The following is a 15,894-nucleotide window of genomic DNA, read 5'->3' as shown; positions in this document are numbered from 1 at the left end:
TGGCTGTCACACAACAGACACCTCAGAAAAAAGTTGTGGTATATTACTATCTGGTACTGTATTCATTCACTTACATTGCATCTTTGATATCCTCATTCTGTTGCTGAGGCAGAGCCTGTGTCCACCCATTACTACTGGCTATAACCTGATATCCTGCTGTAGGGGATCTACAGGTATGCCAGTCATAGCTTGCAGTTGATGAGATACAGGTGTGAAGTACACGGTGACCTAGCCAGAGTACTTCAGAAACAGCCTGAGACACCTGGACAATGTTTGAACTATGCCTGTGTGACATTCACAGGCTGAGAGGAGCAGACTGACAGTACAGCATGTGATATGCCAGCTGTATCCACCAGTACTTACTGTCACTATTGTCTAATACATATTCCAGTAGAATTCGTACATGAGCTGCTCATTGCTGGGGGGACTTAGGTGCAAGAGCTGTGAAGTATGTCACAGCAAAAAGAGCCAAAAGGGAAGCCTGTAGGTGCTGGATAGCTGACTAACAGCAACATGGCATTCCATTATATGTACTACAGACCTATTGTTTAAATCCCTATTTCCCATGACTGCATCCCCCCATCTGCATCACTATACATGGGGAATTCTATTACATACCTGGTATAGTGCTGTACTCCTTTATTTGCAGAAATACTGTAGCATAATGCTAGGATAGCACAGTCTGTCTTCATAAACAAAGTCAGAGACATGTGTACCATAGGTAGCAGCTTGCCTTTTGCAGATAATGCTCATGAACAAGTGATTGCCTGTGTACAATCTGTGGCTCACACTTGCTAATTCCATCCAGAACAGCTGGGTTGCATTTTCATTAGCCAATGGCATGGCAAAACAGTGCTATATTTCAGGCTTTCATGTAGGCCTTGGCCCTATTCCTGGCCTGTCAGAAAAACATTATCAAGGTGTGAGAACTACAGCATCATAGAGGGTAGGTAGAAATACTGTTCACTGTTTGGATTTATGTATGTCCACAATTTTGCATGGTATGTTTGGTCATTGTGAACAGACTTTCTGCTTACGTGGTAGTTTACTGTTTAACAATGTGGGTTGAGTTCAGAAAGGAGACAGACAGATGTGAGTGTCATACATCATTTGCATCAGAATATGCATGCTGCTGCAGTAGCCGCTGGTCTATCAACTGTGTATGTTTGTAGGGGAAGACTGTGACACATATTCTTGTCACTTGACAATTCCCTCCACCCCTTTATGTATGGGTGTTGTATGGATTCCCTGTTCTATGTGTTTGTGAGGCATGGTAGGTCTGTAACAGGTAGCTGAACATACTGCTGCATATGTTGCAGGTTGCTGCTGCTGCTGCATTCTGCCCAGGAGTCATACTGGGGATTGTGAACACACTGGGAGACAGCAAGCTGTGTATGTCAGTGAGGGACCAGTGTCAGCTCTGTTGTCACAGCATAGCCAGGGTGAGGGTACCCATAGCAGTCCAGATGAAGCATGTGCCTCTGGTACATATGTTATGTAATAATGCCATCCAAAGAGTGGTAGGTGACATTTAGGACACCTATACATATTTGTGAAGTGTGTCCCAACCTACAGGCCTTTGATGTGCGAATATGGGTGGCAGTGACTGCAATAGCAGCAACCAGTTCTGCTGGAAATTACAGGGCTTAGTTATTTATTTGTTGTATTGACAAGCATTCACTTGACATGCAACAGACTTGAATGGAAGCCAGGATGGTCAATGTCAAATGTAAAGCATGCTAGGAATGTAACAGATAGAACTACTGAGTCAATATTATAGCAGGTGTATTTGCAAGACATATGTGCATGCATACAATGTGTTACTCAGGAGTTGCATGAACATGTGTGTTTAGATGGGTATGATATGTGACAATGAAATGTCTGTCATGATTTTGTAACCACAATCTGCACTAACTTGCCAGTAGATCAGCAACCGGAATAGGTTTTGTGACAACAATGCCAAAAGTAGGTGGCATAACTGTAGACATTATGCAACATTCTGTGTAGTTGTCAGCTGCACCTGCTATCATAGGCCTCATGTACATCCATCAAGATATATTCGGCTGTGTACAGGTTTGGTATCTGCATCATAGTCCCAAGTATGTTGTTATTTATCCCATTATATGTAAAAGTAGTGTATCACTGGCAATCAGGATATTATGGAAACACCTGCTATTTGTCAGAGAGGAGTGACCTAGTGGGTTAATGTACTATGCTGTAGTTGACAGGGTCCCAGGTTTAAACCTTGGCAGATGTCATTATTTTTGCTGATGTGCATCACTGGCAATCAGGATATGTATATGGAAATACCTGCTATTTATCAGAGCTGAATGGCCCATTGGGTCATTGCGCTATGCTGTAGTTGACAAGGTCCTAGACTCGAGACTTGCCAGGGGTGATTATTTTGCTAATGTGCATAACAGTGCCAAGAACATATAAGGTGATTAAATCAAGTTTAAGCAGCTTTAAGCAGGTTTAAGTGGGTTTGTGCAATGTGGCAGAACACACCGTGCCACTTAGGTCCACTTAAACCAGCACTAATTCCAAAAAAAGAAAAGAAAAAGAGGGTGATAGGAAAGTGGTGAAATGGGGGAAAAACAATGTTAAAGGCAGGTACAGATGTGCAGGATGGGTGTAGGAAAAGACATTTGTCACTTAGATCTGCTTAAACCTGTGCTAATTTAAAAAAAAACAAAAAAGAAAAAGGGGGTGATAGGAAAGTGGTGAAATGAGGGCAAGCAGGGGGGGAAACAATGTGAAAGGCAGGTAGGGATGTGTAGGATGGGTGTAGGAAAGGGTCATAGCTCTCCATTTCTTGTACAGCAACAGTTGTGCAGGTTGTGGACAATTTGGAATTTGGAACCTCACATCCCAGAGAGAGGGATGTTGGTGACATAACTTTGTTGATTAATTGCTGTAATGATTGATTATGGACAGTGTAGGTTTGGACAAAATGGAAAGTTATGTATGGGGTGATATTTTTTTTGTGGGACAGATGCCTATTTTTTTTAAGGAGAGAGTGGAATGTTGGGAAAGGGATATAGGTACATGTGGGGAGGTAAGTTGAGTAGGAGAGGTAGCATTTCAATCAAACAAGACAGACAAGACAGCAGACAGGGGTGGTGTATGACACATGAGAGGGTAAACACCTTGGATGGGAAGGGTGTTGTGGAATCGGAGAATCACGTGCCCCCAGACAGCAGCAGTGTGACTGAGCTCCCCACCAATGGGCAGTCACCACTGCTCCTTCACAGCCCCGAAGGTGGCTTTGTTGGGGCTGGGTGCTGGGGCCAGCCTGCCCCTCCAAGTTGGCCAGTATGCCCTCAATCTGGCAGAGTCGATCATTAAACCCTTGCTGAGCAATCTTGCGCACCATGCCTGGTAAATGTCATTGGGTGACAACTCCCTCTCCATGCTTGCTCCCGGGGGGCGGGCCTCCCCATAGGTGGTGAGGACCAGAAGAGGGACCAGCTCCAGGTTGGGTCCCAAACATGCTAGGACCCGGTGCCACAGCCAGTTGAGGTAGAGTAGGTGGATCCACTGGAACATGCCTACCTAGTTGAGCTATGATGTTGAGGTGTTTCACAGTCTATAGGTTAGTAATGAAGAGAACATGTGGTTAGTTGTAACAGCATGCCAAAACAAATCACATAACCCAGTAATGCAACAGTGCATAGCATATAGAACACAACAATAATTGGGATAACAGTCAATAGTGTAACAGCATGCCAGTAACAGTTATGGCAAAAGGCCAACAACATAGGCAATTCAACAAGGTATGTTAGTATGCAACCATTGTAATACATAACAATAATAAAACACAAGGCATGACAATGTTTTGAGAACAACATATGTTAAAAGTATACCATACCCAATGTATTGGAATAATAAATTATGATGCAGATAAGGGGTAGGGGGGAGGGAGACATACATGCCATTACTACCAGTATAGGCTATATTGTTTGCAACAGAGCTCTTGTAGAGTCTACAGGTCTTCCCTTTATTTATGTATACATCCACCCTATAGCTTCTGTAGTATAAACATACCTCTCAAGCTATCCACATGGGACAATATGGGACAAGTTGTAACACCTACAGGTACACAACTACTGGGGGCTATTACATGTAAGGTGAGCATATGTGACTACCAAGGTGTAATGTGAACTGATGTAGTGTGACTGTGCTATTGAGATGAATCAAGTGGCTGTTAAATCTGCATCCCAGGGATTTGGCAAGAGAGATCACAGTCCATGACAGCATGACACTTGAGACACATGTATTGTGCACAGTACAGCAAGCTTATTCTTATCATGCCATCCTTGGCAGGCACAGGGTTAGACTATCAGCAGATATTCATAGGCACACCAGGCATGCAGCCATATCAAGATTAAACAGTTTTATTTGTTTTAATAACTTGTATTAGTATTGTATTTGTTGACTTTTTATCTACTGCAGTCGTATTACCTTGCTAAGCATTGCTGTTAATACTCTGGTACATCAGGACACACAAATTAATAACCAATATGAACAGCTACTACAGCCATTTATTTACCTGTAATTCCTGTGGGGAGAACATATGTTAATAATACATAACAGTTTCTATTAATATTTAGTAGTACTTGCCCCTGGATTCGAAACCCGGTCTTTGTGTGACAAAATGTATATCAAGCCTAGCATTTGTCACACTGAGCTACTGAGCCACTGCTGAATATTGATTGAATAATATATGCCTAGAGCTCACCTGGTAACACTGTGACCTGGTAACAGAGGTAGAGTGTCATACAAGACTGCAGTGACACTTGAACACACATCCATGAGATTCATGCATGACAGAGATAGGAGGTGAACTGTGCATTAATACTTGTAGAGCAGGTGTACACATTTAACCCCTAGTGAATGGGAATATGTGTGATGTGTATAGACCGTATCAGAGTGCTGGGTTGCTTACCTGAACCATATGCAGCTGCAGATGGTATATTTTCAGTCTACAGCTATTGCTGTTTCTTACTTGCCTGCAGCAGCATAACCAAGTTTAGGAATGCATATAGCTGAAATGCAATGGTTAACACAAGCCAATCCTGAGATAAACACACTATTATACATTAGCCATTACTATTCTAGGTTCAGATCTTAGTGCAGAACAAATATCATAATGCATTATATCTTGTAGTACAGTTCTACATCTACACTCTACCACAACTGTTCTATATCAACTAACCTTCAGTCACTTCATGGTATTATTCCAGTGTTCACTTCACAGCACTTGTAATACTCAATTTTTTGACCAACAGCCCAAAATACACACATTTTCCACAACACAGCTTTATTAGAGGTGACATGAAACAGTGATTGGTATTCATCTAACAGTCTTTATTGATGAGCACTTTAGATGATGCAGTGTTGCAAGACAGCTGTCATTCCACAATTTATGCAGTAGTAACTTTAATTCCTTAATAATTCTGAATGCAGTTGAACTCTTTATTTCCTTAACATCGTGACTCAGTTGAAATTTGTTTCCTTACAATTATGAATGCAGTTGAATTTATGTCCTTAACATTATGAATGCTGTTGTACTTTATTAACTTAACACTATTAATACAGTATAAACTTTTATTTCTTTAACATTATTAATGCAGTTATGACTGTCTTTCCTTAACATTAGCAGGTTTCATGCGTTCATCTATATTGAACTGTACCTGGCATTACTCACTTATATCAGTCCAGATCTATAACCACATTCATTGCAGTCCACTCAAAACAGAATATACCTACTGGCAGTTACTACTGTACTATTTTTTTATTTATATTACTATAGATTGCAAGATATATCTGTACTCATCACACTCACAGTTCAACCTGGCCAAGTGCCTTGCATGGGCATCCAGGTGGCGAGCTCTCTCCTCTAAAGCTGTGGGGAGAGAAAAACACCATTATGTGTACCTGTCTATCACATATTCATACTAGAATTTGGTAAAACAATGCTTACAATGCTTACAAACTTGTAAGGTATTATCAGCCTGAGGATCTTGGATCCATGTGGCCAAGAGATCCTTCTTCTTACACTCCAGGTTATCATAATGGTGATGCACCTGCTCACCTGTGTGGGAAATACCAGTCACACTGGTGAGGTTGTGTGCCAGCTGGTCACAGGCCTCTGATTTGTATTTCAACCCCTGATACTGGCTCTGCAGCAGCCAGATGTCATTGTCTTTCACAAGGAGTCCAACCATGACCCTGGACTCAAAAATGCCCCACTACTGCACCTGAAAGCATGCACCTTCTCAAACACCTGCCATAGTCTCTGCCAAGATCAAACTTCAATAGATACTGGCTGTATTCCCACCTGTCGCACTTTAATAAGTCTGTTTTCCTTCCCTTTGCCTCCATTGGTTCATTTTTAAAAAATGCAGCGCTCTGCTTAGCACCCGTGCAAACCTGCTGAGTTCAGCTGAGCAGTGCTTAAACTAGCAATGCTTAGCAGTACACAAACCAGCTTAGCCGAGCCTGAGGACTGCTTAAACAGGATTTGCTTAGCAGTGCCCAAACCAGCTAAGTGGAGTTGTGCATTGCTAAGTACTGCTAAAACAGGTCCTGTTTAAGAATTGCTTGGCTTGGCTTAGCAGTGCATAGCAGAGCTTAGCTAAGGGAAAACTACATTTAGAAATAAAAAAAATAATACTAAATTATTTGTTCATTACTACTACCTTAGTCTTACCATATTTCTGCTTAGTTTCTTGCCATACTACGTGAACATTTCCATATATGTATTGTATATATATAACAAAAACTTCCGACTCTCCACGTAATAAATTTAAACTTTTTATTATTAGAACAAAACAGAAGGTAAGCGCTTTCGCGTATGCTACCATACGCTTCATCAGACAATTTAAGAGTGTTAACATCAAAGAATTTATAGGGAGGCTTAGCCAATGAACAGGTACATTGAATTAATCAATTGACCACAGAAAATCATTTAGAAAAAATCAAACCTTAAAACATTTAGAATTTAAAGAGGAAACTGTGCTTAAAACCTGCTGATTTAAAAGGTTAAAAAAGTCAAGTTAAAAAGATATGTATACCATAGACCATATGAATCAACTACATATATAAAAATATAAAATAAAATAAAATAAGGTGTAGTAGCATACACTCTTCATATGCTTCAAAAAAATGTTCAAAAATCATTACAACATAGTAACTATTTCTTATATTAAGCGTAAGGCTGTAGATACATTTAGTAGTTCATCGAAGCCAAATAAGCGTTTCTTGTTTATGAGACATATTAATGCAAGAGTGCAGCCAAGCTGAATATTGTATACGAAACTTGCTGGTATAAATCATTGGAAGAACTTTTGGAGCAGTTGCAATTCATTTAAGATATATTAGTGTAAAGTATACTTCTCAGAAAAGCCTTTAAATAAATCTCGCTGGTATATGTCAAAGCTTAATTAAATTAAATTAATATTAGATATAAATATATGAAACTGATAATCAAACAGCTATATTAATAAATAAATAAATAAATAAATAAATACGTATGCATATAGGTGTATGAATATATATAAATAAATACGTGAAAATAATAAAAGAATGTATTTAAATATGTAGAATTGATATATTTTGTTTTCTTTTATAATTTAATACAGTGCAGGTATATTTATATTTATATAAAATATGTAGATGTAAATATAGATCAATAAATAGTAATTACCATAAATATAAATTCAATTATAAATTCTTCATTAAAATCTGTTATACTATAAAATAAGGAAATTTAAAAAATGATGTCAAAGAGCTATATGCTAAATAAATCAGTATGAAAAGATAAACTGAGAGATAAAAATATATAAAGTGCATATTACAAACTGTTTTTGCATCTTAGACCATAGATTGTAACTGTAGGCTGCTGAACAAATTTATCCATTCTAAAATAATTTCATCTTCGATTATTAAGAAAAGATCTAATACTGATATAGTTGTTCAGACCTGGGGGGTAATGACCTCTCAATTTAAGTATCCATTTGAGTTCATTTAATTCTATCTGATTTAGATAATCACCACCTCTATCCGTAGCTTCTACCACTTGCAACACCCTAAATACAAAGGAATGCGATGGATTAAAAATCACATGTTTAGCCAAGGCATTCAACTCATTTTTCTTTCTTATATCATATTGATGGTTATATATCCTATTCTTGAGTTTCCTTTTGGTAAGGCCTATGTAAAATGCATTGCAATGTTCGCATGTTGCTAAATAGATTAAACCCGAGGTGTCACAGTTAGCTCTAAACCTGGGTGTAAATATAAAGTCAAGCTCTGGATGCACAAAAACTTGATTTTTGGTAATGAACTTACAATAATTGCAATTATAACAAGGGTAAGTTCCAAGAAATTCATTGTTACCTAACTTGTTGTGTAGCAATCTTGGCTTTCTGTCACATAACAGAGATTTTAGGTTTTGGTTGCTCCTGTATACTATATGTGGAGAGTTGCCTAATATTCTTTTAGTAGGTTCATCCAACATTAGAACTCTCCAATTGTTAGCTAGTATTCTCTTATTACTCATGAAATCATTAGTATATGTTGTAATAAAGGAAACTCTTTCAGTATGGTTAAATTTATAAGTGGTGTTTGTAAAATTAACAGTCTGGTGGTCAGTTCTAGCTTCATAAGGAGTCAGAGATTCTAGGGGCAAAATATTATTTCTGACTTCCATAACTAAATCAAAATTATATCCTCTTGCTAGAAACATGTTCACCATTTCATCAGCTTCTCTATTCAAATCATTCTTATCGAGGCATATTTTACTTAGTCTAACAAACTGACTTTTCAAAATGCCTTTGAATATATGGCGGGGGTGCATGCTGTTGTATTTCAAAATGGTGTTCTTCCAGCATTCTTTTTTAAACAGTGTGGTTATTAATTTTCCTCCTCTAATGGTTATACTTACATCTAAAAAATTAACTGATGAGTATGAGGTTTCAGTTGAAAACCTCAAGAAAGTAGTAGTAGTTTCTAGGTGAGTTCTAAAATCATAAAATTCTTTGGTAGAGCCATCCCAAATAATCAGAATATCATCAACGAAACGTTTGTATAGTACAACTTTGTTAAAAAAGGGGTGTGTAAAAACATGATTCAACTCCCAGTGATGTACTACTAAGTTTGCGTACGTGTTTGCACACGGGGTTCCCATAGCTACACCACAGGACTGAAGATAAAGTTTATCATTGAAAACAAACACATTATTGCTTAATACCATGTCCAATAATTGACATATCATGATGGCTTTATTTCCTTTCAAATCATGGTGGTATTGTAATAATTCACGGATGGCATCGATCCCTGCATCATTGGGGATTGAAGTAAATAAACTTTGCACATCCATTGTGATTAAAAGATGTTTGTTCTGTATAAATTCAAGGTCCAAAGACTGTATAAAATTTATAAGCTGGTATGTATCTTTAAGGACCGTAGGTATGGCTTCCAAAAGAGGTCTGAGCGTTTTCTCTAGGAAAATAGAAATGTTTTCGGTGACCCATTTGGCACCAGACACTATCGGTCTCATGGGTGGTGGTGAAATCCCCTTGTGCATTTTTGGTAGTCCTTTGATAACGGGTACTACCGGGTGCTCAACATGAAAGAAGTCATATAAAGTATTAGTTATCTGACAACACATAAGCATATCATACATATCATCTCTAACATTTTTGATAATAGAATTAAACTTGACTTGATCAATTAAAACATATGTATTATCAGCTTCCAACATGTTATTCATTAAAATATTGTAGTCCGACGTATTAAAAATGGCTAAGCCTCCTCCCTTATCAACTGGCCTAAAAGTAAGTGAATCATCATGTCTCAAAGTTTGTAATGAATTCATATTTCTACTTGACATATTAAAAAAAGCGCATTGCCTTATACCATTATTAAAATAGTTATAAAAATCTGCTTCACACAGTTTGACAAATGAGTCTACATGAGTTGGCATAACTGGTGTAAAGGAACTTTTCTTTTTATATGCAGGAGTACTAGCAGTATTTAATGTAGAAGTATTTGTATCTTTGTTAAAGAGCAGTTTCAAACTAACTGCACGTGCAAAAGAGCGCAAATCAATCAATAAATCGGACAGAATGCTCCCTCGTGAGGGGACAAAAGAGAGACCACTGTTAAGTAATTCAATGTCACTATCAGTCAGGGTATAGTCCGATAAATTAAAATAAAGCGTGCTTACTGCCTTTGCCTTCTCGGTTGATAGGTGTTCATCTCGCCTGATAGCTTGCGTTTCCGGCTCTCCCAGCTGTTTCTTCTTCCTTTCTGAAAAGTTTGTTTCCTTATGGGCAAAGGTAAAAAAGGATTGTTGTCATGGTTGCACCTTTTGCTGATAGCTCCCGTGGCATTTCTTGAAGCTTTTGCTGCATTGTTTGCTTCTTGGTTCGGGAGTGGTGTTGAGGCCAGCGAAGCACTTGTAACCGAAGCAAATGTCTCCGGTGGTGTAGTAAAGGAATCGTGTGATGTGTCAGCAGCAGTGCCAGACTCGGTTGCTGTTGAACCAATAGCATCAGATGCAATGAGTGTGCGGTCTAGCGGCGCCAAGTTCGAAACAGGTTTCTCACCTGAATACTGATTGTCAAAGCTTCTCGGCCAAACAAACACATTGCCAGTAGAAAAATCTTTGAAGTCACGTTGGAGCTTTCTAGTTTTGATTTGTTGTAGCTTCAAGGCATATGTATTTACTTGATTATACAGATTATCAAGTTTCACGGTGCAAGAAGGGTAGCAAAAATTTTTTCTAAGGTCTGTATTAAGGTCGTTGACCTTAGAAATCAGTTCAGCTTCAAGCGGTTCAAAATAGTCTATTAAAAGTTTCATGTGCTTGTGGCTGGTTTCAATATTGATATCCTGCCATTTTTTCAAAAGCAGGGGATGTGTGTCACCATAAGTGGGCATAACTAGTATGCGCATGCCTCTAGGTATTAATTTATAGTGAAGACAAGCCTCTAAATGCTTACGTTGCCAAGCCATTCTCTGCAATTTATATAGGTCATTTTCTAGTATTTTCATACTAGAATCAAAGAGTTCAATGTTGGAAATGTCATTGTCTTTTACTGTTGAAGCAGCTACTTTCAGATCCAGAGCCAATAAAGGGTTCGACTTACTAGAAGTGATGGCTGTCCATTGTTGCTCATTAGTCAATCGCCTCGGTTCCGGATTATAGTCCAACTCAAGTTCCATGTTAGCCATAGACGTGTGCAGTAGAGGTCCGAAAAACAGCTAGCAGATAAAAAACAAGGACGGATCTCTAACTGCCAAGGAGTCAGTAGTTAAAATCCAGCGGTAAATATATAACAAAAACTTCCGACTCTCCACGTAATAAATTTAAACTTTTTATTATTAGAACAAAACAGAAGGTAAGCGCTTTCGCGTATGCTACCATACGCTTCATCAGACAATTTAAGAGTGTTAACATCAAAGAATTTATAGGGAGGCTTAGCCAATGAACAGGTACATTGAATTAATCAATTGACCACAGAAAATCATTTAGAAAAAATCAAACCTTAAAACATTTAGAATTTAAAGAGGAAACTGTGCTTAAAACCTGCTGATTTAAAAGGTTAAAAAAGTCAAGTTAAAAAGATATGTATACCATAGACCATATGAATCAACTACATATATAAAAATATAAAATAAAATAAAATAAGGTGTAGTAGCATACACTCTTCATATGCTTCAAAAAAATGTTCAAAAATCATTACAACATAGTAACTATTTCTTATATTAAGCGTAAGGCTGTAGATACATTTAGTAGTTCATCGAAGCCAAATAAGCGTTTCTTGTTTATGAGACATATTAATGCAAGAGTGCAGCCAAGCTGAATATTGTATACGAAACTTGCTGGTATAAATCATTGGAAGAACTTTTGGAGCAGTTGCAATTCATTTAAGATATATTAGTGTAAAGTATACTTCTCAGAAAAGCCTTTAAATAAATCTCGCTGGTATATGTCAAAGCTTAATTAAATTAAATTAATATTAGATATAAATATATGAAACTGATAATCAAACAGCTATATTAATAAATAAATAAATAAATAAATAAATACGTATGCATATAGGTGTATGAATATATATAAATAAATACGTGAAAATAATAAAAGAATGTATTTAAATATGTAGAATTGATATATTTTGTTTTCTTTTATAATTTAATACAGTGCAGGTATATTTATATTTATATAAAATATGTAGATGTAAATATAGATCAATAAATAGTAATTACCATAAATATAAATTCAATTATAAATTCTTCATTAAAATCTGTTATACTATAAAATAAGGAAATTTAAAAAATGATGTCAAAGAGCTATATGCTAAATAAAACAGGTCCTGTTTAAGAATTGCTTGGCTTGGCTTAGCAGTGCATAGCAGAGCTTAGCTAAGGGAAAACTACATTTAGAAATAAAAAAAATAATACTAAATTATTTGTTCATTACTACTACCTTAGTCTTACCATATTTCTGCTTAGTTTCTTGCCATACTACGTGAACATTTCCATATATGTATTGTATTGTATTTCTAGCCATTCTATATATTCCTTTAGTGCATGTTATGTAATAACTTCAGAAGTATGTATACTTAAAACGTGATCTGCGTCTATGTTTGTTCTTACTATTTGTTTACTTAAACTTTTTTTGGGAGCTTTTCTTCCCGGGTCTCTGCTGAAAAAGGGCTTCTAAGAACCCAGACAGACTAACCCAGTTAACAAATGTAAAAATAAAATAAATAAATAAATAAATATTATGTATTGCACTTCTATATTTCCTGAACTTATATATTTTAATTTCTTTATCTTGAAGTGCGTATTTTAGGTATTGTAGACTTGTGTGCAATTGGATCTTTTCTCCTTGGGTCTCCACTGATAATGGGCTTCTGGTCCAGCTGGATGACCACAGTTAGCATATGTCAATACATACAGCAATAAAATAAACATTAATTTATAAACTTTGCTATCAGATGTAAAAGCTGAATGGTCTGGCTGTGTATTCAAACCATGCACCTACTGCACACAGGGCTGTGACTCTAACCATTCAGCCATGTAGATATGATGACTACTGCTATACATTTCTATATAGCTCTCAGCTATGTTTAAGCACTGTTGAGCACCACACCATGTAAACATGCTCAGCTATGCTTAAACATGACCTTTAAGTTAAAATACAACGTATCCAGTTTCTACTTTTAGATGTATGGCATATGCCCATTGCTAAGCACTGCACTGTGCAAACACAAAAAAAAAAGAAATCAAATATTTAACTTTTATATTTTAGTGCCATCTGTCACTTTGACAGTGCAGGGGATGTGTTACTTATCTCTGGATACTGTAACACACCCCCTACATTGATTCAGTACCCGTGTTACACAACTCTCCCTCAGTAGTGCACCTTCATTAATATGCAAGACTCGCTGCTGAGGGTAAGCTGCAGACACGGCCATGGTACCCTCCATGTAGGACTTACACTAGTCCTACACTGAGTTTATTAAATCTCCACATCTGTCTTGCACCTGACAACAAATACAAGAACCATTCACCCCATATGCCTTGCTCTGTTAGTAAGTTCTTAGATTATGGTAATTCTCTTAGTTTCAGTCAGGAATATAGTGAAGCTTAGTTTAGATATTTTTCTTTATTTATTTGAGACTGTCCTGCAATGTTGTTTTAAATATATCCTGTGGTTTTAAATTTGATGCCACTGTGAATATATATTTAGTATTGTCTTGCTCTTTTATTATATATTATTAAATATCGTTAAACCTTTCATTGTGGCTGATCTGTGTAGAGGTATTTAAGTTATGAGAGTACTTGCATATTTATTTGGTGACACTGTATGAGCCACTTCTCATAGCCTTGCTCTTGGTCAAACTACCATTTATGTTAATATTAATATTATACATTAAGATTAGATATGCTTTGTTAAGGGCCTTAAAGTAGCTGATAAGGGGTTACTGGTGGCAGTAATGACTACCTTATAGTCTGGGCAAAAGAGGGCATAGCTAGTAAACCTGTGCCAGCCTTTCCCACATGGGTGTGTGTGTGTGTGTGTGTGTGTGTGTGTGTGTGTGTGTGTGTGTGTGTGTGCGTGTAAATCAAACCTCAAAGTGTGTGTGCCAGCTAACTGGGCAGGAATAAGAAGCACTGGTTGGACAAAGAGAGTGCTGTTGGTCTTGGCTTGGTCACTTAGCTGAGATCTCACCTTTATAGCTGTGCCAGTGGGGAATCTTACTGGGGATCTGGAGGAAGAGTGAGAAAACTTCCCCGGACAGACTATGGTCTCTGTGTGCTCTTAAGGGAAATTGCACTTGATGCATAGAGCTGCATCTGGAAAAACTGTGTGTGCATCTGTCATCCTCTCATTGAATGCTTCCCCACTGTTTGTCAGTGGCAAGGATTGAGGTTCCTTGATTACATGTCTAGTGGTGGTGGGGGGGGTCACAGTCCTTACCAAACCCAAGTATAATAAGAAATTCAAAATCAACCACCCTGGTGGTCCACCAATTTATACTATATAACAATTTTAAATCCTCCCACATTAATACTTTATCAAAGAAATCAGCAAAGATCTAAATGCTACCATGAGGAAGGACAAAGCCAAACATGAACACAAACTAGCATCTGAAGCCAATGATAATTGTAAATTATTTTTTAATTACATCAGAAAACTAAGAAATAACAGCCAGCAGTGTTCCAGATTAATCCAAAATGGCATCAGCTACTCTGACCTGGAAGACATAGCTAATATACTTGCAGATAGTTTAGTGCAAACTTTACAGTAATCTAAATTCTGCAAAGCCTTGAAACTCTTAAAATCCATAATAACATAAAAGAGCATGTGGTAAGTGTGTTCTCAAGAAAACAAAAATACCATGTCCATGGGTCCAGACAACTTGCCTGGATGCCTAATAAATAGCACCAAGCTTACCTTCTAGAACCCCTCCTGAACTTGTTTAATTTTAACCACATGGTATAAACCTGGAGTATGGAGAACTACTGTTTTAATGCCCTGTCATAATGGGGTCACCACCACAAACTGGAGGAGCTACAGCTTCATTAATCTAACTAGTCTAATCCACAAGGCTATGGAATGCATAATATCTGACTTCATAATGTGCAGTGTCAAAGATCTCATATACCTGGACCCTCAGTGGTTAAATGTTGTCAAACGGGTGTTATCTATACTTACTTTGGTAAACTTCTTTTTAGAAGGTCACAAACAGAGTGAATTGTGGCTATGCTGTCCACACAGCCTATGCTGATCTAACTAAGGCATATGACAGCATTGTCCATATTGCTATTGTAAATAAACAAAGAGCCTTAAATGTAATACCATACATGGTAAGCTGGATAGCAAACTAGCTGAAAGATAGAAGCTTTGTGGTTAGCAGGTGCCTCCCCAGCAAGCAAAAAAGTATCTATCAGTATACCACAAGGCTTGGTTCTGGGATACGTCTTTTTTGTTTTGTTTTATTTTTTGGAAATAATTCTCTGACTTCTAAACCATAAGCCCAAATGTATGGCTAATGAAGTTTGCCAATAACTGCAAGTTGGTGAAATTGTCTGATCATCCCTTGATATGGTACAGCAAGAGCTAATCTGTGCAATCAGTGCACTGAAAAATGACTGAATTTAAATGAAAAAAGTGTGATATTGTTCTTGGTAAAAAAAGTCTCGTTTTAAATTTACAATATAGCCAGCACCCCACTCCAAACTGATAATGGTAGTCAGGGATCTTTACATCTTAGTTGACAACTCTTTCTCCTTTAACAACATGTAGCATTGGTTTACAAAAAATTCTTGTGTTTAGCTCATCTGATATCTACAGATGTCCTTCTATTCCCT

Source organism: Protopterus annectens, chromosome 3.part0 (assembly GCF_019279795.1).
Source record: "Protopterus annectens isolate FY-2018-M chromosome 3.part0, PAN1.0, whole genome shotgun sequence".
Lineage (NCBI taxonomy): Eukaryota > Metazoa > Chordata > Ceratodontiformes > Protopteridae > Protopterus > Protopterus annectens.
This window is presented reverse-complemented; position numbering follows the sequence as displayed.